The sequence below is a fragment of the Triturus cristatus genome, chromosome 10 (assembly GCF_964204655.1).
Source record: "Triturus cristatus chromosome 10, aTriCri1.1, whole genome shotgun sequence".
Classification (NCBI taxonomy): domain Eukaryota; kingdom Metazoa; phylum Chordata; class Amphibia; order Caudata; family Salamandridae; genus Triturus; species Triturus cristatus.
Window position 1 is genome coordinate 803211486 of NC_140593.1, and position 21977 is coordinate 803233462.

The window sequence follows — 21977 nt, forward strand, 5'->3', positions numbered from 1 at the left end:
TGTAAGAGCACCGGCACGCCCATATGGTGGTGGTTGGCGCAGGAGTTCGAGGTCTGCTTCTTCTCGGTTTGTAGTCCCAATAGACAGACCCCATTGTCTACTGGGAGGTCCCGTTTCCCGTTCTTTCTTCTCTGGTGATTGATAGAGCAGAAGGGGTCCTCTCCTTGGACTGGCGTGGCTTGGTCGGACAGTCACGCACAAAATGACCGTTCTTGCCACAATACAGGCATAGATTCTGTTTCCGTCTCTTTTCTTTTTCTTCTTTAGTCAAGGGAGCACGAACACCTCCGATCTGCATGGGCTCGGGCGTTTCACGGGATTTTGGGGTGTCCCTGTATACCGGGAGTCTGGTCTCACCTCCTTTGGATCTTTCGGTTTTCCGCTCTTGTAGACGATAGTTTTGTTTTACTACCATATCGATAAACGGACCTATGTCCTCTGGTGGTTTGGTCATCTGAGAGATGAGGTCCTTTAGCTCCTCCCGGAGGCCCCTATAGAACACCGATACTTGTTTTGCTTCTGGCCAGTGAGCCTCTACTACCAACCGATTGAAGGTGGTAATGTAGTGCAATAAGTCAGTGTTGCCCTGTTTTAAATTAAGCAGTTTGTTGTCCGCGGCTTGCACGAACGTATGGCGGGCGAACATTCGTCTCATGGTCTCCTTAAACACTGGGAAGTTGTATAGCAAAGGCTCGTCGTTCTCTGCCAAGGGAATGGACCACTGAGCGGCGTCACCTCCTAAATAGGAGAGAACAAAGGCGACCTTTGAGGCATCATCCGGAAATGCAGTCGCTCTGGCCATGAAGTGTAGGTGGCACTGGTTGAGAAATATGCTGTACTTCGTACTATCGCCGTAAAAACGTTCTGGTGCGGCCAACTGTGCCATGGGTTGGGCTAGAACTTGCACAGGGGGAGGAGTAGTCGAGAGAGTGGATGCCGGACCCCACGGGTTAAACAAGGGAGGTCTCAATGTTCCTGTTGGTCGGGGTTGTTGTACCGGGGGCACGCCCCAGGTTCCTGCGTGTCCTGCACCCATCTGTCCTTGTAAGGCAGTGACATCGTTTCTCAGGCTCCGATTCTCAGCTTGGATGCTGGTTAACATCGCTGCTATGTCCTGTAACGTGACTTTGGGGCTCTCCATGTCGTCCGGGTAGGATGATAAGCTTGGGCTTCGGATTCTGTCAGATCCCCACAATTCTTACCTCGTGTTTGTGGAGGGATCCCACAGGGACGACATGGGCAACCCCCGCCTGTGCCCTTCTGCTACTGGAAGGAGCGAATATACTAGCCAGGGCAAGGAGGGGAACGGGGGAGGTTGCCAGGAAGGGTGGTGAGAGCGGGATAGTGGATGGCGTGATGGGGCACCCTTCGTGGCTCCGAGGTTGTGTGGAAGTCCACGCTATCTAAAGGCAAGAGAGGAGATAGGGTTAACTAAAGCGCTGGGGTAGCGGGAACATACATCTCCTAGGATCACCAGGGATAGATATAGAGATTTGGGAAGCAGGAATCCGTACTTGGTTACCTGCTCGTAAGGTGTTCGTGTGTTGGAGAGGACGTCCGCGATGTCCTTGCAGTCTAGCGGATCACCAAAGGAGAGCGCTCCTGCGCTGTGTGCCGGAAACCAGTAATGCCGTCGCACGAGTTGTCAAGGCATGGATAACGCGCTATGGCGCTATGAGGAGGAACTAAAGTAATGGCGGTTTCGTGCCGTCGCATGAACTGCCCAAAGCAAGGTTAAAGCGCCACTGCGCTCCTCGAAGGAAAACAAAGTAATGGCGGTTCCGTGCCGTCGCACGAACTGCCTAAGCAAATAGAAAGCGCTCCTGCGCTGCGGGGAAGGGGCAAGGTAATGGCGACTTCGTGCCGTCGCACGAGCCGTCAAGGTAAAGAGAAAGCGCCACTGCGCTACTTGAAGGAAATGAAGTAATGGCGGTTTCGTGCCGTCGCACGTACTGCCAGTGCAAAGTTAAAGCGCCACTGCGCTACTCGAAAACAAAGTAATGGCGGTTCCGTGCCATCGCACCAACTGCCTAGGCAAATAGAAAGCGCTCCTGCGCTGCTGGAAATGGGCGAGGTAATGGTGACTCCGTGCATTTGTACGAGTCGTCGGGAGGAATCTTTAGGCGCCCTTGTGCGGTCCGGACCGACTGTCCGGTTGCTGATAGAGCCTTCGCTACGCTCCTGCGTACCGGCGAAGCTCTGTGGCGGAATCCGAAGCACCGCGACTAATGTTCTCTGCCGTGATAAGCAATTACAGCCGGAAGTGACGGCCGGCCGGTGGCGTCAGCTACACGCCGTTTGAAAGACTAGACTGTTACCTGTCAGGGGTACCACATGGGAGGAGTCTCGTGGCGAGGGATGACTGCCCGCTTCCGGGCTGCTGGCGAGAGGCGCTAGGGAACATGAAACTCTCCTGAGTTTCGGTGGGCCATTCACTGTCCTACGGCAAAGTCCATCACTCTTTGGTCCACTTCTCCTGGGACTTGTTGAGACTGGTAGTGTAGTCTTCTTCGGCTATGGTTACTTCCTCCCTGTCTTCCGATGTTCAGTGACCTAATTCCCTTCCTTCGCAGACTTCCTCTGCGTCTCTCCTCTCTTCGGTTCTGCGGTCCTCTGCATTTTTGACCCCTCCTGATTGGGTCACAGCTAGGAGGAGCCCGCCCACCTGTTCCAAAATAGATTGGTCCTTTGTTACTGTCTCTCTCCCCCTCCCTCCCTCCCTCCCTCCCGCCCTCCCTCCCTCCCCCCCTCCCTCCCTCCTCCCCCCCCCCCCCCCCACAGGCACGGCAGCGGTCAGACAAGACAGCAGAGTAGATCCCAGGGGTCATTCCAGGTAAAAAAAAAAAAGGGGGGGGGGGGGATCATGGTGCTACTCCTCACAGTCTCTTAAGAAGACTTAAATTTAAATCTTATAAATGCATGGTTTGTAAAAGGGGGTAACCAACACCAAAACCCTTGCCTACTAAAGTGATCTGTGAGATTTCATGAAGCAGAATCCCTATCTGGAAGCTCTATACATTTAACAATCCACGTTAAATGCCTATTGACTTAAATATATTCTTTTCACAATAAGTACATCAGGCATCCTGTCTTTTTCATAACATTTCTTAATATTCAGATCAGGTCTACTGCTATGATCATTTGCTTGCCGCCATAATCAACTTAGTCCTGCTGTCAGGAGTATAAACTATGCTATGAGCCAAAAAGAGCAATTCAAGCAGTCTTTTTAGAAGAAGCACAATACTTTGGCTCAATGCAATACTGTATTACCTCCATTGTTTACTATCATCATATGTGTACACTGTGTCTATGCAATTTATGATGATCTCTAAAATAAAATTAATAAGCATTGACATAGACAATATGTCTCGCCTTTGGGACCTTATAAGTATTTAGTTATGCAGCACAATATCATTGGTACAACAGCATCAACTGTTGCATGGCTAAACATTTATAAGGTCCCAAAGGCGAGACCTATTGGCTATGCCAATGCTTGTTTTGTTATGGGGGGGCATGAATAACAGGAGAGTGAAGGTCAGTCAGTTAGTCAGTTAGTGAGAGTGAGTTAGAGAGTCAATCAGTGAGAGAGTCAGTTAGTCAGTTAGAGAGAGTGAGAGTCAATCAGTCAGTGAGAGTGAGAGTCAGTCAGTGAGAGAGAGTCAGTCAGTGAGAGTGAATGAGAGTGAGAGAGTGAGTCAGTTAGTCAGTGAGTGAAAGAGGGTGAGTCAGTGGGATAGTCAGTCAATGAGAGTGATTGGGTCTTTTAGCGAGAGTGAGTCTTATAGCGAGAGTGAGTCAGTCTTTTAGCGAGAGTCAGTCAGTGAGAGAGACTCAGTGAGAGAGAATCAGTGAGAGTCAGTGAGAGAGAGAGTCAGTGAGAGAAAGAGTCATTCAGTGAGAAAGAGTGAGTCAGTCAGTGAGAGTGAGTGAGTCAGTCAGTCAGTGAGAGTGAGTCAGTCAGTCAGTGAGAGTGAGTCAGTCAGTCAGTGAGAGTGAGTCAGTCAGTCAGTGAGAGTGAGTCAGTCAGTCAGTGAGAGTGAGTCAGTGAGAGTGAGTCAGTGAGAGTGAGTCAGTCAGTGAGAGAGAGTGGGTGAGTCTGTCAGTGAGAGTCTGTCCTTGAGAGTGAGTCAGTGAGAGTAAGTCAGTGAGAGAGAGTGGGAGAGTCAGTCAGTAAGAGAGAGTGGGAGAGTCAGTCAGTGAGAGAGAGTGGAAGAGTCAGTCAGTGAGAGAGAAAGTCAGTCAGTCAGTGAGAGTGAGAGTGTCAGTGAGAGTGAGTCAGTAAGAGTGAGTCAGTCAGTGAGAGAGAGAGAGTGGGAGAGTCAGTGAGTGAGAGAGAGTGGGAGAGTGAGCTAGTGAGAGTAAGTCAGTGAGAGTGAGTCAGAGAGAGTGGGTCAGACAGAGAGAGTGAGTCAGAGAGAGAGTCAGTGAGAGGCTGTCAGTGAGTCAGTCAGTGAGAGGCTGTCAGTGAGTCAGTCAGTGAGAGAGAGTGGGAGAGTAAGTCAGTGAGAGAGAATGGGAGAGTCGGTCAGTGAGAGTGAGTCAGTCAGTGAGAGTCTGTCAGTGAGAGTGAGTGAGTGTCAGTCAGTCACAGAGAGAGATTTTGAGAGTCAGTCAGTGAGAGAGTGTCAGTCAGTGAGTCGGTCAGTGAGAGTCTGTTAGTGAGAGTGAGTCAGTCAGTGAGAGTGAGTCAGTCAGTGAGAGAGAGTGAAAGAGTCAATGAGAGTGTCAGTGAGAGTGAGTGAGTCGGTGAGAGTGAGTCAGTCAGTGAGAGTGAGTCTGTCAGTCAGTGAGAGTGAGTCTGTCAGTCAGTGAGAGTGAGTCTGTCAGTCAGTGAGAGTGAGTCAGTCAGTCAGTGAGAGTGAGTCAGTCAGTGAGAGAGAGTGGGAGAGTGTCAGTGAGAGTCTGTCAGTCAGTGAGTGAGTCGGTGAGAGTGAGTGAGTCAGTCAGTGAGAGATTCTGTCAGGCAGTGAGAGAGAGTCTGTCAGTCAGTGTGAGTGAGTCAGTCAGTGAGAGAGAGTGGGAGAGTTTGTCAGTGAGAGTCTGTCAGTGAGTGAGTATGTCAGTGAGAATGGGTGAGTCAGTCAGTCAGTGAGAGTGGGAGAGTGAGTCAGTGAGAGTCTGTCAGTGAGAGTGAGTCAGTCAAGGAGAGTCTGTTAGTGACAGTGAGCCAGTCAGTGAGAGAGAGTGAGAGAGTCAGTGAAAGTGAGTCTGTCAGTCAGTGAGAGTCAGTCAGTGAGTGAGAGACAGTGGGAGAGTCTGTCAGTGAGAGTCTGTCTGTCAGTGAGAGTGAGTTAGTCAGTGAGAGTGAGTGGGAGAGTCTGTCAGTGAGAGTGAGTCTGTCAGTGAGTGAGCGAGAGTGGGTCAGTCAGTCAGTGAGAGAGAGCGTGAGAGTCAGTGAGAGTCTGTCAGTGAGTGAGAGTGAGTCAGTCAGTCAGTGAGTGAGTGAGAGTGAGTCAGTCAGTCAGTGAGAGAGCGCGGGAGTGTCAGTGAGAGTGTCTGTCAGTGAGTGAGTGAGTCAATGAGAGTGAGTCAGTGAGAGAGATTCTGTCAGTGAGAGAGTGTCAGTCAGTGAGAGTCAGTCAGTCAGTCAGTCAGTCAGTGAGAGAGAGTGGGAGAGTCAGTCAGTGAGAGAGTCAGTTAGTGAGAGAGTGAGAGTGAGTCAGAGAGAGTGAGTTAGAGAGAATGAGTCAGTCAGTCAGTGAGAGTGAGTCAGTGAGAGTGAGTCAGAGAGAATGAGTGAGTTAGTCAGTGAGAGAAAGTTTTGAGAGTCGGTCAGTGAGAGTCTGTCAGTGAGAGTCAGTCAGTGAGAGTCAGTCAGTGAGAGTCAATCAGTGAGAGTCAATCAGTGAGAGTCTGTCAGTGAGAGTGAGTGAGTCAGTCAGTGAGAGAGTCAGTCAGTGAGAGAGTCAGTCAGTGAGAGAGTGAGAGTGTCAGTGACATCTAAAAATGTGTGTGGATTACTGTAGCCCTGGACATCACATACTGCTCTCAAACATGCAACTGCTCTCTAAAGTATAAGGTGAATGATTGACAAGAAAGTGGATCTGTGTTGCTGCCAGAGAAACAAAAATATTACAAAAAAGAAAGGGGTTTGCCAGCCTCACCCCCACGGACCCTGGGAGGGAAAATATGCATAATCAAAACTTTGTCATACCATAGGGACAAATTCATAAAAACTCATTCCACAATTAAATAATACATTTCCACCGGGATTTAACTCCATCCAAGATACCTTTATAAATTAATAATTTAAGCCATTCTGTGTATTATTTATCATTCATGAAGCAAATAACAATTTCTCAACTGGTATCATTAGGCACGACAGTTAGGCAAGCATGTGCAATACATTACATGAAAGAAAGGGAGACTCTCTGTAGGTTTTTGTTAAGAATGTGCACATGGCATCATATATTTTGAAACAAATTCAGACAAGGAATTGTCACTTGCATCGTCACCCATTGTGTCACGAACACAATTGAGCACCAAGTACAATTCGGGTTGTTCACGCAAATTTGTTTTGCCTACAGTGCTGTTACAACTGTAATTTCTTTTTTTCCTTGTCTGAATTTGTTTCAAAATATATGATGCCATGTGCACATTCTTAACAAAACCCTACCGAGAATCTCCCTTTCTTTCATGTAATGTATTGCACATGTTTGCTTACTGTCCTGCCTAATGATACCAGATGAGAAATTGTTGTTTGCTTCACGTACCTACCCAAATCTCAACAGGGTTTATGGGTTTTGCTCCTGTTGTTTAATACAACATTCTTTATCATTCAGGCATCAAAAAAACAGAAACATGTAACTAGACCTTCAGGTCTAGTAACTTGAATAATCTACTTGAACTAACTGTAATGTACTTGACCCATAAACTGGTCTCATTAGGTCATCCTCTGCAAATATTTTATTTTGTAGAACCAACTTTTCGTTCATTATCACATATGAGAGCACCTTCTAATGTGTGAGTTTTTTTATTTTTTATTTTAAACAGTTTTATATAGCGCTGGCTAGACCCGTAGGTATCAGAGCGCTTTACATAAGGTCAACAATGTCACAACAATGAAATCAATTACACGTTACATCAATTATAAGAGACACATTAAAGGGAGAGAAGAAGAGACAGTTGGAGAGGGAAGGGGGAGTGAGAAGGGAGCGGACAAGTGGGAAGACGGAATAATAGACAAAGGGAAAGACAGCCCAAAGACCGAATGGGTAGGTGACGGCCGAGGAGGTAATCCAAAGCCAGTCTCCCCTATAGCTTTCAAGGAAGCTCCAATGGGTGTCGGTCAGAAAGATGGATAGAAAGGAGACAAGGGAAAACAGAACGGCAGAAATACGATGAGGGAGGGGGGGGGGCGAGACAGGGAGAAACTGTGCCCATGGTCCGGCTGGGCAGGTGACGGTCAGGGGATGAACCAAGGCCGATCTCCTCATTAGCTGAACAGAGCAGCTCCACCGGGCATCGGGCATAATGCTCGGACTCCGCTGTCAGGATAGAGAACAAGTGTAATCAGGGATTTTCAGAATAGTGCGGGGGGAGCCATGGTCCGAAAGAATTCCAGACATCCTCTCTAGGTCAGGCATAGTCCTGGGAGGGTTGTGCAAGTAAAAGTTCAGCAGGGAAAAAAAGGTCACCATTGGTGGCCATGTTGGGGTCGGCATCCTGGGACCCTTTTCCACACCGTGAGTTAAATTAACCACAATCTACAGCAAGCGCCATTTTGGAACCAGGCGCATTTCTTAAGAAGCATAGTCCTGCATAGTCCTTGTTTAGCCGCCATTTTAGGGTCAGGTACTATTTTCGAGGAGATCGTCGAGGAGATGAAAACGACCTCACAATGAAAGGCTCCTCACAATTAGCTGGCAGCATCAGCGCAACTGATTAAAATCGCCCAGACTTCAGTGACGAGGTAGCGCGCCCCTTCCCACCGGCACCGAGGAAGTTCTCACCTCTGTTGGACTCGGTGTTCCCTCTAGATGTCCCGCTCGTCCTGCTGTTAGTTGCCCGCAGTGAGTAGCCCTCGCTCAGGAGGTGGACCCAGGGAGGGGTAACTGCTAGGTAGGCGAACACATAAACCGGCGGCCACACGGTGCTGCTACTATGGCACTGGGAAAGACCTCTCCGCTCGGCAGGCGCCATCTTAGCCTTTTTGTCAGCGGGGATGTCGAGGCTCGTTTCTCCGAGATGTCAGGTCAGAGAAGGGCGCTAAGGGTCTTCTTGTAATCAGCCCGCATTCCAATCGCACAGACGCCGTTTTAGGAGTGGAAACAGCGCGGCAGGATGCCCGCTCAGGAAGTAGAGGGGAAGGTTCAACACGGAGAATCAGCTCCGAGCGGCCATGATGGGCTGGCTCCTCCTCCTCCTATGTGTACTCCCTAACTGGAGTTGGGGTAGGAACCTCGCTAGTTGCGCGTCCGCCCATAGTCGAGCAACGAAGTGCTCAAAAGGCAATCCCGCTCCAGCAAAACCCCACAACCACGGGTCTCTCACACTCAGGACATCTTTCCTGGAACTTGGCATACTACGCTGGTGATAAAATACATTTAAACAACATTCAGCACCTGTGTTGTGGTATTACTAGAGTTAGGAGAATCTACTCCTGTTAACACTAGTCCTGAAGAATTGCCGGTTGACCCGTTAGGGGCTAAAGGCAAGAAACGTGTTGACCGTGTATACACACCAGACCCTGTAAGATCATTAAAATCCAGACAGGGCTCACATATGTTAGCTAGGTCAGTACACCCCGTGAATAAAATTGGTTCTATAGGGCAGTACTCAACCTATTTTAATTCACAAACCCACACTCATACCACTACCTTGACCACTCACCCTCACTCACCATACGGCTGTCTCTTAAAAGATCTCAGAAAAAGAGCCCCTTCGCGGGAGCCTGTCTGGCATTGCAGCGCCGGCCCAACGAGGAGCACAGCCCAAATGATGAAGCATGACATCCTTCGGGGTGTGTGAGTGCAATCCGTAAGAGACCTGTTCATTCCCTTACCCCAACATCCCCTTAGGAACTGCACATTTCTTTGATTTACCAAATATGAAGGAGGCATTGCCTTATCATGTATCCGGAAATTTTTATAAGACTGCACAGGTAGGAGTGGTCAACACTTGGGCCTAAGCGGATCGTGAAGGTCCAGTATTTCGTCAGGACAGAACAGGAATGGGCAGATGGAACTACCTGCAAGCGCTGTACTGGGGTGCATTGGCCCCCGAGGCAGGCCCTGCCACTAAGATAGTAGTAGACATCTGGAAGAGGTTGACTAGGAAAATGGACTGGGGCACTAGACTAACCCAGAGAACGCCACTGCGAGAGGGGACTAGACTGCGGATGGCTGCACCATTGACGGGATTCCGGGGATGGGATAGCATTGGACTTTCCTGATTGGGTGACATCTGGGAGGCTAATTGGATAGTGCCATTCTACTATTTGAGGATGGAATATCAGATGCCAGAGTCACAATGGCTATTTTATTGCCAATTGGGCTATGGCCTTAGGGAATGCATTTCACCAGAGGAGGAGATCCAGGAAGAATCCCAATTGGAGGGGAGACTGCTAGATGGGAAAGTGAATACCAAACATATTTCACTGACATACGACTCCATAATGCGGAGAACACAAGCATTGGGCTTACCCGCAGAGGGGGCAATAAAGACTAGTTTCCACCTAATTCAACTCAAAGTTGTACACCATACATACGTGAGGCCCTTACTGTACAAAATTGGCAGGGCAGAAAGTGCACACGGTCTTAGAGGCTGCGGGATGGAAGAAACATTGCACACACTGTGGGACTGCCCTTAGGTGCAGGCCTTTTGGGAGGGGGTACGGGGCTCGCTGGAGGAGGTTACTAGGTTACCCTTGGATCTACAACCCAAACTGGCGATACTGAGCATATGGGGGCCGTCAGATATATCACGATACCAGAAACGTCTAGTAAATCTAGGCTGTATTGTCGCAAAGGACACTGCTTAGAAATGGGGTAGTAGGATAACCCCCAAGCACCGAGACTGGGAGGTAGGCATGGGCTACTGCAAGATTGTGGAAAGAAAGGTATATAAGGGGCAAGGATGACAACAGAAGTTGGGAAAAATCTGGGACAAATGGGACCTGGGACCCACATGAATGGCACAGATAGCATCACTGGAAGTTACTCAATTAGATGTGGGGGAATGCAGTGGTGTGCATGTAAGGAACACTGTTCAAATGTACGTATGGTTATGTTTCTATAATATAGGTACTTTACTGGACGACGGACATGTATGGTCGGGGGAAAGATTGAGGAGATTGGGGAAATTGGGGTAAGAATCAATGCAAAGTTACTGTATAGTTGATTTATTGTGTATAAAATCAATAAACCTTTTTTTAGACTCGCTTTTAATAAATATATTACTAAAGCATGAGGTGGTAGTGCACTGTTATTTACAGACAGCACATTTTCCATTGAAATGGCCAAAACCTTTCCCACTAACATGCAGTTTTACTTATAAAACTATAAAGGGGCACATGCATCAACCAAACCAAAAGCGATTCCTTAATAGCGAGAAATAAGGAATCGTTATTAAGGAATCGCTTTTGTGCATGCATCAACAGATTCGGTAAATTTGAGCGATTCCTTAAAAATCGCTATATTTACCGAATAATCAATAGCGGGGCATGCAAACTCCGATTAGCTAATAGCGAGTTCGGTAATACCGAATTAGCTATTAGCGAATTCGATATTAGCGAAATCGCAATTGACCGCGTCGCTACGGGAACGTGCAGATGACATCACCAACCAGGAAATACTGCAGCCCCACCCTCATTGCCTCGACAGAGGAGCAAACAGGAGCTGTGAGTGAAGACTGCCTGTGCAGAGTGAAGCCACACCGACTGTGCAATTCGCAAAACCTATTTATCATGGAGAAGGAAGTACCATCCAGCGCTGAGTCAGCACGCAAGCGCAAGTTCTCTGCCAGGGAGCTGGAGCACCTGATAGAGGGAGTCAGCAGCAAGCACGATCACCTTTTCGGTAAGCTGTCCCTCAAGGTGCCTGAGCAAGAGAAGCGGCGCATATGGCTGCGCATCCGGGAGAGGGTGAATGCAGTTGGTGTAACGCCCCGCAGCATCGACGACCTCAAGAAAAGGTGGTACGACCTGCGGAAGCGTGCCAAGGAGAGGATTGCGGAGAGGCTCCGGGAGGCGAGCAGGACCGGAGGCGGCCCTTCAACGGTCCAAGCCAACACTGCCCTGGAGGAGCTGGTGGAAGGGACGATCGAGCGTGAAGCCGTCGTGGGAGTGACCCAGATGGACACGTCCAGCGCAGCCACAAGTGCCCAAGGTAAGATGCATGCCTGTGCCCATACCCAGCATAGCGTAAATCCATTCCCATGCCCCCAGCAGGATCTGAGTGTGTATGCAGCTTTGGGCCACACAGCTTTACTCTTAACACTAGTGCATCATGGGAGTTGTAGTCTAGTCAGCCCAGTGTGCATGTACAGGCGTAAATACAAGTACGGATCACCACATCAGTTGCACATGGATATAGACTGTTTATTTAGTGGATCACAGAGGGACATGTATGTGTACAACACTACGGAGGTGTAACTATCCCACTAACCATGCACTGTTTCACACACAGATGCATCTCCTGGGGAATCGGACGACAGCGGACAGCTGATCATATCCGAGACACCGGTGAATTCTGACATGGAGACAGCGCAGGATGCGCATCCATCAGCTCCACCTGCCACCCCACCACCACCAGCACCACCAGCACCAGCACCAGCACCACCAGCACCAGCCACACCAGCACCTGCACCATCCACACCAGCTGCAGCAACAACAGCCACTAAAGCGCCGAGGCGCAGGTCCCAAGTAGCGCCCTTGCAGGTGATGGAAACACCCTCCACACAATTGGGACAAAGTCTGCGCACCATCACACCGCCTGCTGCACCACCTGGATGCGCCAGACTCCAACAGCGGCGCAGGGCTCGGCCAAGTTCTGTCTCCTCAGGCGACCTTGATCTCCCACACACTTCTGCCATCGAGGAGAGGATGATGCGTGTACATCGCCTGCAGGGACGACACATGGCAACAATTAGCTCAAATATCGTGCGCCTTGCTCGGGAAATGCGTGCCATGACTGTGGTGGTTAGGGACATGACCACTGTGGTGGCAGAGGGCAATGGGCACCTCAGGGAGGACATCCATGAGCTCACCCGTGCCATGAGGGAGGGCCATGAGTGCGAGAGGAGGAGGCACCGTCAGCAATTGTTGCGGTCCGCGGCCTCTACAAAGGCTATCACACGTCTCAGCAACAGCACCGCAGTGTTGGCACGCCGCTCTGTGTCCTTGCAGGTGGACCTTGGGCACTTTTGCGGGGATGTAGCAAAGGCACTAGGGCAGATGACTGCTGCTGTTGAACACCTACAGAGCGGCACATTCAGTGCTGGTGCATTGGGAGGGGAAGATGGCAGTGAGGCTGCCTCGAGTGTCAGCAGTGTGTCAGTGGCAGAGGCCAGCACCAGGCGCCGCAGTTCGCGGGCCTCCACGTGGACAGGCCGTGGTGAGGCGTCGGAGACACCTGAGCGGAGGCTTAGTGTACGTGGCAAGCGCCACTAGACAGAATTACAGGCCTACCTGACCGTGGTGGGGCAACCATGGTGCTCCCCTTCCTGAGTCTGCACAGCCGTGACTTTAACGCACATTTGTTTTAACTTTTTTCATGTGGAGCATTATTTCCATTGCTTGTTTTGTTGCACATACCGCAGTGCTACTGTGCATTAAACAGTTGCACCCCCAAAAAATTAGTTATGTATCATTCTCACCTGATTCAGAAATGATGTTGCATGATGTATGTCCGCCTCCTATGGCCCTCTGCTGTGTTAGGGACGTGTGCTTGTCGGTGTTGGGCGGGTGGTTGGTCATCCCGGTGGTCCTCATTCCTGTCCACCTCTATGGGTATCCCCCTTCTGGTCGCAATGTTGTGATGCATTGCACATACAGCAATAATCCGGCAGCAGGTTTCAGGTTTGCATAGCATGGCGCCGCCAGTCTTATGTAGGATTCGAAAGCGACTCTTCAGAATCCCAAATGTCCTCTCTATGACATTCCTAGTGCTTATGTGTGCTGCGTTGTAGCGTTGTTCCTGTGGGGTTGCTGGATTGATGTATGGGGTGAGTATATATTCACGCAGGGTGTAAGCACTGTCACCTAGAAGATAGAAGCAAAGACTTAGCAATGGTGAAGGTCATACATGTGTGGTGTTCATGTTGGGAAGCGGAATTTGTACGTACCAAGCAGGAGTCCCTCTCCAAATTCTCCGTTGAGTAGACGCCTGTGGATTCCACTGTTGTGGAATATGTAGGAGTCGTGTGTGCTCCCTGGAAATTGTGCCACTAGGTCCGTTATGATGTGATTGGCATCGCACACAACCTGCACGTTGATAGAGTGGTATGACTTGCGGTTACGGAATATGTACTCATTTGCTGCCGGTGGACATATGGCGATATGCGTACAGTCGATGCATCCAATTACATGGGGGAATTGTGCCACCTGGTAGAATGTCTGTTTGTTGCGGTCCAACTGCTGTGGGGTTGTGGGGAAGCTGATGTGGGTGTGTAGCATTGTCAGCATGGCATCTAGGAATTTCTGGAAGAAGTGTGAGAGTGCGCTTTGCGATACGCCTCCGGCTACCGCAATTACCCCCTGGAAACTTCCTGAGGCCAGTAGGTGCAGGCTACATAGGACCTGGACGTGCGCAGGGATTGCATTGGTCCGGTGTGTCTGGTGCTGCAGTAATGGTTCCAGGTCTGCAATGAGGCGCATGATCATGGCACGATTGAGTCGATATTTCTCGTACACCTCGTCCTCATTCTGGCCGAGCAAGGTGATGCGCAGTCTGAAAACTCTCTCCTGGACCCTTCTCCTGCGCTGTCCTGCCGCATTGATATGCATCCTCCTTGCAAGCACGTAGAGGGCTGCCATTTTGTGGTAGCCAACAGGGTCTCCTTGGCCACATTTAAGGGTTTGGTGATTACCACAATCAGTTGCACCTGTTGAAATATTTTTTTTTATTCACATGACTTTTCTTTTTTTTAACTTTACCTCCAGGTTCTGATTCTTCTTATTTAGCTCATGCTAAATAGCGATTTTTGGGATTTTCGGTATTTGCGACTGTTGTTGCATTGGGTAGCGATTCGTTATTAGCCATTGGCACTTGCCGGGAGCTATTAGTGATTTCGGTGATTGCTAATTCGGTATTTAGCGATTCGGTATTATTGCATGTTGGTTATTTGCGATTCGGTATTTTACCGGATTTCATTTGGCAATTCGTTATTTGCTCACAGTTTGGGTTGATGCATTGGGATTCGGTTTTTTTTACTCGCTAACGGGTGTTTTTAACGATTCGGTATTTTACCGACTGGATTTTGGCTTGATGCATGTGCCAGATAGTGTATAAACAATAATCTGTACACATTGGGTTTCAGCTGACATATTTATCATTTGCACATCACTAAGTAGAGTGTTCTGATCTGTCTTCGTCCTATAAAAATATTATTTTCCATCATACAGAATTCCAAAACCATGACTTTCATAACTACTGAAATCTGTTTTGAAATGTTTGTACAGTTCACGTTTTAGCTATTTAAATGTGTGTTAGAATAAAACATGACATCCCACAGCCTTTCAATTCACACTTTTTGTACAGCACGTTTGTCAGACAGTACACTATACAAAATCCTGGAACTTTGCAGTCTAAGAAAGAAAAGTAATTGTAGATGTAAACGGACTTTAGACCTCTGTCTCTGAACACAGAATAAATGTAACAAGATAAAAACAAGATTTAAAGGCCTCTTTAACGCTCCTTCACTTTGTGATTGAACAGAACACCCAGTGCTTGTCAGCTCACTACAAGGGGCGAGTAGGCCCTAAATATAGCCCGCCCTGATAAAATCTGAATTGCCATAGAGAATGTGCAAGTAGATTTGTCAAGGCCTGCCATTCCATTATTTTTTTTAAGTATCTGATGTGTAAACAAATATAAGGAGAAACTTACAGTATACAAATACAAAACATAACCATTCGATGAAAATCCAAAACATCTGTACACTACAAAACAAATCATTGTCCATTTCTTATCGTATTGCTTCCTTGTTATTATAATCGCAAAGTGGTTCCATTGGGAGGGAGCCACCAGGTAAAATAAGTTCCAGGGAAACAGTCCCCTTGTTTTCTTCTTGTGATTGCACTAGTCAACCTGGATTATGCTTTTTTGGACTCCTTCATTTCTAGGGTTGACACGTTTTGGCCATATTCACTAAAGACCTCCTCGGGACTAGGAAGATGGGGAAAACCTACACTTAAAAGACATTGCACAATTTATATATTATAACTGTATTTCATCATATACATCAATTCAATGACCTTTATCACGATTAGACCAGAGATTGAAGGTGCCATAAATAGAGAAGAACCGACACGCCAAGAGAAACTACTTACATAGCCTGGAAAGCTCTATACGGTGTCACATGTGACAGCAAATGGTCATAGTGTCAGTGAGTCAGTACATAATTCAACCACCATTTGATGAATCACTATCACTCCATGCATGTGATTATTGCATGCCCTGCTAATAAGTGTAGTAGGTGTATCAAGGTCCTTACATTCTTCAACACGAAAGATCCATCTCCATGAAAAACCAAACAATAGAAATTATCTACTTATCTAAGATATTTTAACAGTGCAATGCACATGTTCATTGTAAGCTTGATACTTTATTAGGTCTCGCCTGAGACAGTGTTTTAGCGCAGCTCTCGCGAGAGCTTTTGTTAAAGGGGGATCTGGAAGTGCAAACGAGTGCTTTTCAGGCCTCCAAATACAGTGCATGTGCGCCGGGCGCGCGCACCATTTGGCAGCCTGAAAAGCACTGCCTGATCACTTTCACGGCCGCTTTGATGTCCTCAGTGAGCCGCGCGGCCACTGAGGACATCAAAGCGGCCGTGAAAGTGCACACCATTTGCCACCCCCTTCCTGCTTGTTCAATATTCTGTACTTCATCTCTAGCGCTCTATCCTTTCTTACAGCATTCCTTTCACTCGAGGTCCCTCGCCTCTCCCTCAAGCAGCATCAGTCTCTTTCTCTCAGTTCATCCCTCTTCCTCCCCTCAAATCAATGTCAAATGTGTCCTTAAGGTAGCTAGCTGCGTGTCTGTCTATCTATCTATCCATTCTAACACAAATTCAGATTTAATGACATATGCCCAGGCCTATTCTTTCTCTCTTGTCTGATGTGCGTTCTGAACACACATACACATAAATGCACACACAACACGCATCCATTTAAATTTGCTAACACACACTCGCTCTCTCACACAGTGAGGCATTTTTCAAACACACACTCATTATTAACACATTCTCAAAAACTCTAATACACACTCACGCCATTTCAAACCAGTAAAAGCACTAACACACGGCAGCAGGAACGCATACCTCCACTCACCACACATTGCACTATTTCACACACGCACACTGCTTCTCTCGCGACCTCGTCACACACATGCACAACTCCATTCTGACTGTCTTTGCTATTGAGAACCAGTGGACACGCGCTTTCTCGTGCTTGTTTTACTCTCGATCGTAAATGTTGTATTTCACTTATATGTCTCTCAGCATTAGCAGGTTTTCTCCCCAATCGCTTTCCCGTGGTGTTTTCCCTTTTTTGCACGTCTCTTCCTCTTACACATCTCAATCGTTTGGCCGAGTCTCTCCCAGCTGAATGTAAAAGTAACAAGCATTTGCAATTCAATAGGTCTCGCATTATTTAAGTTTGAGCTATTGGCATTGCTAAATAATGCAACACCAATAGTCTTTTGAACAATAGTCGACCCAGCAGGAGAGTTACTTCCCTACTATTTAACTCCCTGGCATAGGAAACATTCATAGAAGCACCAAATACCGCTTATGGCTGGCTGAAAAGCGAGCCTTTTTTTTGCATGCAGCACAATTACAACACGGGCCCAGATACAGCTAACATCTAAGAAGCTTCTAGCAGGCGACTGTGAAGGCCATAAACCACCCCCCTTTCAGTGCGAACACAAGGGATTGTAAACATCAAGGGGCCTTCATGCGGAGCTCAAAGACCTCATAAATCAGGTGCTTATCTCTGGGAAGCTCATTCCTTAGCTGCCCTCTAAGCAGGGACAGGAAGGCAGGAGTACGGTTCCAGCAACAAACAAGCATTTGCAATGCAATAGGTCTCGTATTTACACAAGTTTAAGCTATTGGCATTGTAAATGACAATGCCTTTTATTTAGGTTTTAAAAACAAAAATAAAAGGCATTGTCATTTGCAATGTCAATATCTCAAACTCGCGTAAATGCGAGACCTATTGCATTGCAAATGCTTGTGTGTGTTAGTGAGCTTTCTCTAGGCAGTCATACTGCTGCTGGCTCATACAGCTGGATACACAACTTAACCTCAGCTGCATGGAGTTGAAACACAACTTCTGCCCAAGTAAAACATGTACTCTTGTCCACCAATATCGAGGTAGAGACTGAAGGGCATTCTTTTTAGTTTTATCACATAAAGTAAAGCAACAGCTGTGCTGTCAAGCTAGATCTAACAACTTGTGTAAATAAAAATACGTGCTGATAAAAAAAACAATACAATTCTATAACTTTGTTCCTGTAGGCTGCGCATCAGCCCACCTTCACCACTGGTCTCTCTGGGAGCAAGCACACCAGCATGTCTAAGAGATTTCATTAGCCTCTCTTTTGTGTTTTTTTTTCTTTGTATGGCCAGCTAGTCCCAACCTAAAGCAACCCTTTACAGAAAAATTGATTTCCTCATGACGTTCCCTAGGTACCATTTTGAAGCAGACTTGATGTTTTAGAACTGTCATACAAGCACCTAATGCGCCAGAACAATCTTTGATGCCTTTTGTTTCTCAAACGCACAAGGGCTCCTCACCGGAAAAATTCCTAGAGGAATGATCACATCCTGGCTCCCTGAAGATTAACAATTCAACTGTTTCGTGCTGGAATGCCCCATCGTTCATTAACGCACCAGCCTCCACCTGGGGCCCTCCATTAGCCCGTTCCTGGTCACAGTCCTCAACTATAAAGACAGAGATGCCATCCATAAAGAGGGGGATTGAAAAGGACCCATCCTCTACCAATCCACCCGGATTCTTATTATTGCCCTCGTCTCGGACAGACACAATTGGAGGCATTTGATTCAATTAAACAAAAGTTCCAGACAATAAACGTTTAGTAAATTCTAATGTTTCCAACTAAGCTAAAGGTTATCTGTGACTACTGCTCCCCCTTTTTAGGTCTCGCCTGAGCCAGCGCTTTAAGCGCTGCTCTGGCGAGAGCTTTAGTAAGCGGCAATTGGAAGTGCAGACTAGTGGCTTTTCAGGCCTTCAGCTACAGTGCATGTGCACCGGGCGCACGCACCATTTGTCAGCCTGCTGATCACTTTCGCGGCCGCTTTGATGTTCTCAGTGAGCCGCACGGCCACTGAGAACATCAAAGCAGCCGCGAAAGTGCACACCATTTGCCAGCCTGCATGTTGCTTCTCCCATCCACCCCCACACCCTTCCCTGTGTTGCTTCAGCACTCACCGCCTCCCCCCCACCCCCGCTTCCATGTTACCCCGTGTGGCTCACATTCTCTTTCATGGCCGTCGCCAGAAACCCAGTTTGCAGTCTCTCTCTCTCTCGCTCGCTCTCTCTCTCTCCCCCTCTCTCTCTCTATCTCACTCTTTCCCTTTCTCTCGGGGCCCCACGCACTACGGAGGCTATTGTTACGTCGATCCCATCTTTGTTTCAGACTCCATTTCTCTCTCTTGTTCCTTTAGCTTTCCACCGTCTTTTTTTTTGTGCCGTTCCCTCACTCTTTTACCTTCGCTTTATCACTCTTATCTCCTTTTCTTTCTTCTCTCTTGTTTATTTAACGACTTTCAAAATGCAATGCTCCAAACGTCCCAGATCCCCGCAGCCCCCTTATCTCCCTTTTAAGCTCCACTGGCTCTTGAGTTTATTATGCTCACGAATTCCTCATCCATGGCTATCGGAGGGACAGGTGGGGGTACGGGGTCGGACGCTAACTGCAGCCATCCCGCCGAGGCACAAAGTCTGCCATGTTCAGAAAGGGTGAATGAATGCAGCTGCCACATATCTTGGTTTGATTTGCCTGCCTATGTATCAGTCTATGGCTCTACGTAATTTCCAAAGATGGTTTTACAGCACTTTCAAGTTAGCTCAGTTGGTTGAGTAACTGCTGCAAAGATCCATATGTAACTTGGCGATCAAAGGAATGGCTTGTGCAAAACTACCTTTCCTAATAAGCCAGTTTGCAGCTGCACTTTGTAAATGGTCCAATATTAGAGTTACTGAACGTTTACTCTGTATAGCATGCTCCACAGATAATTAATATAATGATCATTTATCAATCAATTGATAACTGTAATAGCATTTGAAGAAATGCAAATGTTTCAATTTTGAAGTTTGAGTGTGTGAATTAAACATTACTGAGTTCTGTGTAAGAGGTAGAGGTCTTCGGAGACTTAATCGCTCCCATTCTTCACTTCACACCTCTTTCCTTTACGGTTTCTCTATTAGAACACTTTATGCCCCTTTTCTCTCCCCATCTTTCTAAAAACCCTCCGCCTGCATATCTCACACAGCAGTTTCTTTCCACTGACTCTCCTGCACACTTCCAGGCATCTCCTTTACTTCACCATTGCCCTGCACACACCCACTAACCTGTAAGCAATCCCTTTTCACCTTTTATTTTACTTTCGCAAAATGCAGGACTCTAAAAGCAGTTCACACTGTATAACGGCATTTATTCATAGTGTCTACAGACAGCAACAAGTATTTGCAGTGCAATAGGTCTCGCAATTACGCGAGTTTGAGCTATTGGCATTGTAAATGACAATGCCTTTTATTTATGTTTTTGTTTGTAAAACATAAATAAAAGGCATTGTCATTTACAATGCCAAATAGCTCAAACTCTCGTAAATGCGAGACCTATTGCATTGTAAATGCTTGTTCAACATGCCAGAGGGGGCCCCTGGGACTGGACTGCAGAGCGGAAAGAACTTAAATGTCTCACTCCGCCCCCCTTCTGGGGCCCTTCACAACCCCAAAACTAAAGGGCGCCATAGTAAGTAATATGTTTATTGGGCAGTTAATTAAAACCATTACAAAAGTTGGCTATCTCTTATAAACAATAAAACATCGATTTAAAAAGGCTGATAGCCACAGTTAAAAACACACATTAAGATTGCGGAAAAGATCCACTCCCCCGGCCTTAGTGACCCATAGTCCTGTTTCTTCATTTTGGTTTGCAGAGATTAGCAGCAGTTCATGAGATAGAATTACCCCCCTTGTCAGAGTCTTGGCTACAAAGTGAGGGCAGGCAAATAGGTGCAAGTTTAAAGTGCATAGTGCCGCATCAACATCCATTGATTTGTGCAAAAATATCCTATGGTTAGCCTATTGATGCTTTTCCTTGAGACTTACATGTGCAAAAATGCTTAAAATGATGTGCTTAAAACGCTGTTACGGTTGTTGCGCAAAGGGTTAACAGGACGTCTCCAACTCAGTTCCAGTCAACTTCTTTGATGATCCGGCGGTATCTGTTTTAATCGGAGATCAGCTGCAGTTAAAAATTTTACCAGGTAGCAGCTTAGTTGAGTGTCTTCGCCAGAGAAGCTTGCAAGCACCGCTTGTCTGCACGACCGTATTTGGTTTTTGTTAAAGATAGGTCTGAGTAGTAACCGGCGCTCTCACATCAGCTCACGGTAAATGGTTATGATATGAACTATGTCCTCCTCTCCTTCCCCGCAGAGACGGCACATTGCTGGCGTCGGAGGACGCAGCCACGGGGGCAGATGGTGTGCAGATGGTAATAAACCTAACCTGAATTTCAAAAACTTCTCTTTGGTGGTCCTGGAGAAGTTAGAGAGGAGGGAAGCTTGAGGAGTCGCTTTACTGTAAGATTGTATAGTTAGCCAGCCATGTGAGTGTTCTGTCAAGGCCGCTTTGTCTTGTAAGATAGATTCTTTTTTGACAATGTTATTTACAATTTTTTTTTAAGCTTGCCATGGTCCCCGACATTGCCCAGAGTTGCCGTAACCCCAACTGGTCCATTGCAGTGTCCAAGAAGTGTCTAGCTGGGCAGGTTTCTGAAGTTTCTGCTTCTCTCCACAAGTAGGAGTTTAATGTTTCTGGCTGCCCTTTTTTGATCTTAAACCAGGTTTTAACAAAAGCTCCTTTTCGGGCCAGCTCTTGTCTTTCTATCCCGAATTCAAGCCTCATTTGCGCCGGAGATGTATATCCAGGCAGCCCGTATATTATTCTCAGTGCTCTTGCGATGGTGCCGTTCAGTGTTTCCGCGTCCCTCCCTCTCATGGCTTCACTTCCATAGGTGATTGATGGAATCAGTTTAGCCTGTATCACCTTGGTCAGAGGGAGAAAGCTTGGTCCAGCGGTCATATTTTTCAGGTTTCTTAATGCTACCGCATAGGGGGTGCTGGCAGGTGCAGTAGACAGTGATTCAGAAAAAGACGTGGCACGGCTGTCACAACATGGGGCTCTTGCCATTTGGAAGGTGAACATTATGGAGGCTCAGGTGAGGAAACTATGGCTCCCAACAGGATCCTGCTGCCACCCGGACTTCGTACTCCGGAGACACTTGGATCCAAGACACGGATTGAAGAATTCCATCCTATGCCTACCACAATTAAATCCATTGAAATTACTGCGACTGTAAGTCAATGCATCAGACTTTACTTCTAGATGCACCACTAGCCAACAGCACTATCCTATCTGTTATTGATGCATTAGAGGTGGTGTTGCCCTACCATACTACTCTTTGTTTTATTTTTACAGCGGTGTTTGGGTGACAGATGCTTCTGGGTTTTGTTGTGTGGGGTGGGAGGTTGTTGAGGGGTTACCCAGGGATTTGTTATTTTTTCTT

General features: G+C 47.4%; 1 protein-coding gene across 2 annotated transcripts in view; it reads right to left on the minus strand.

Annotated features, from left to right (window-relative positions):
• NUBP2 (NUBP iron-sulfur cluster assembly factor 2, cytosolic) overlaps nt 1-21977 on the minus strand; it is a 215016-nt gene that overhangs the window by 129564 nt on the left and 63475 nt on the right. The gene's annotated exons all lie outside the window — the stretch shown is intronic.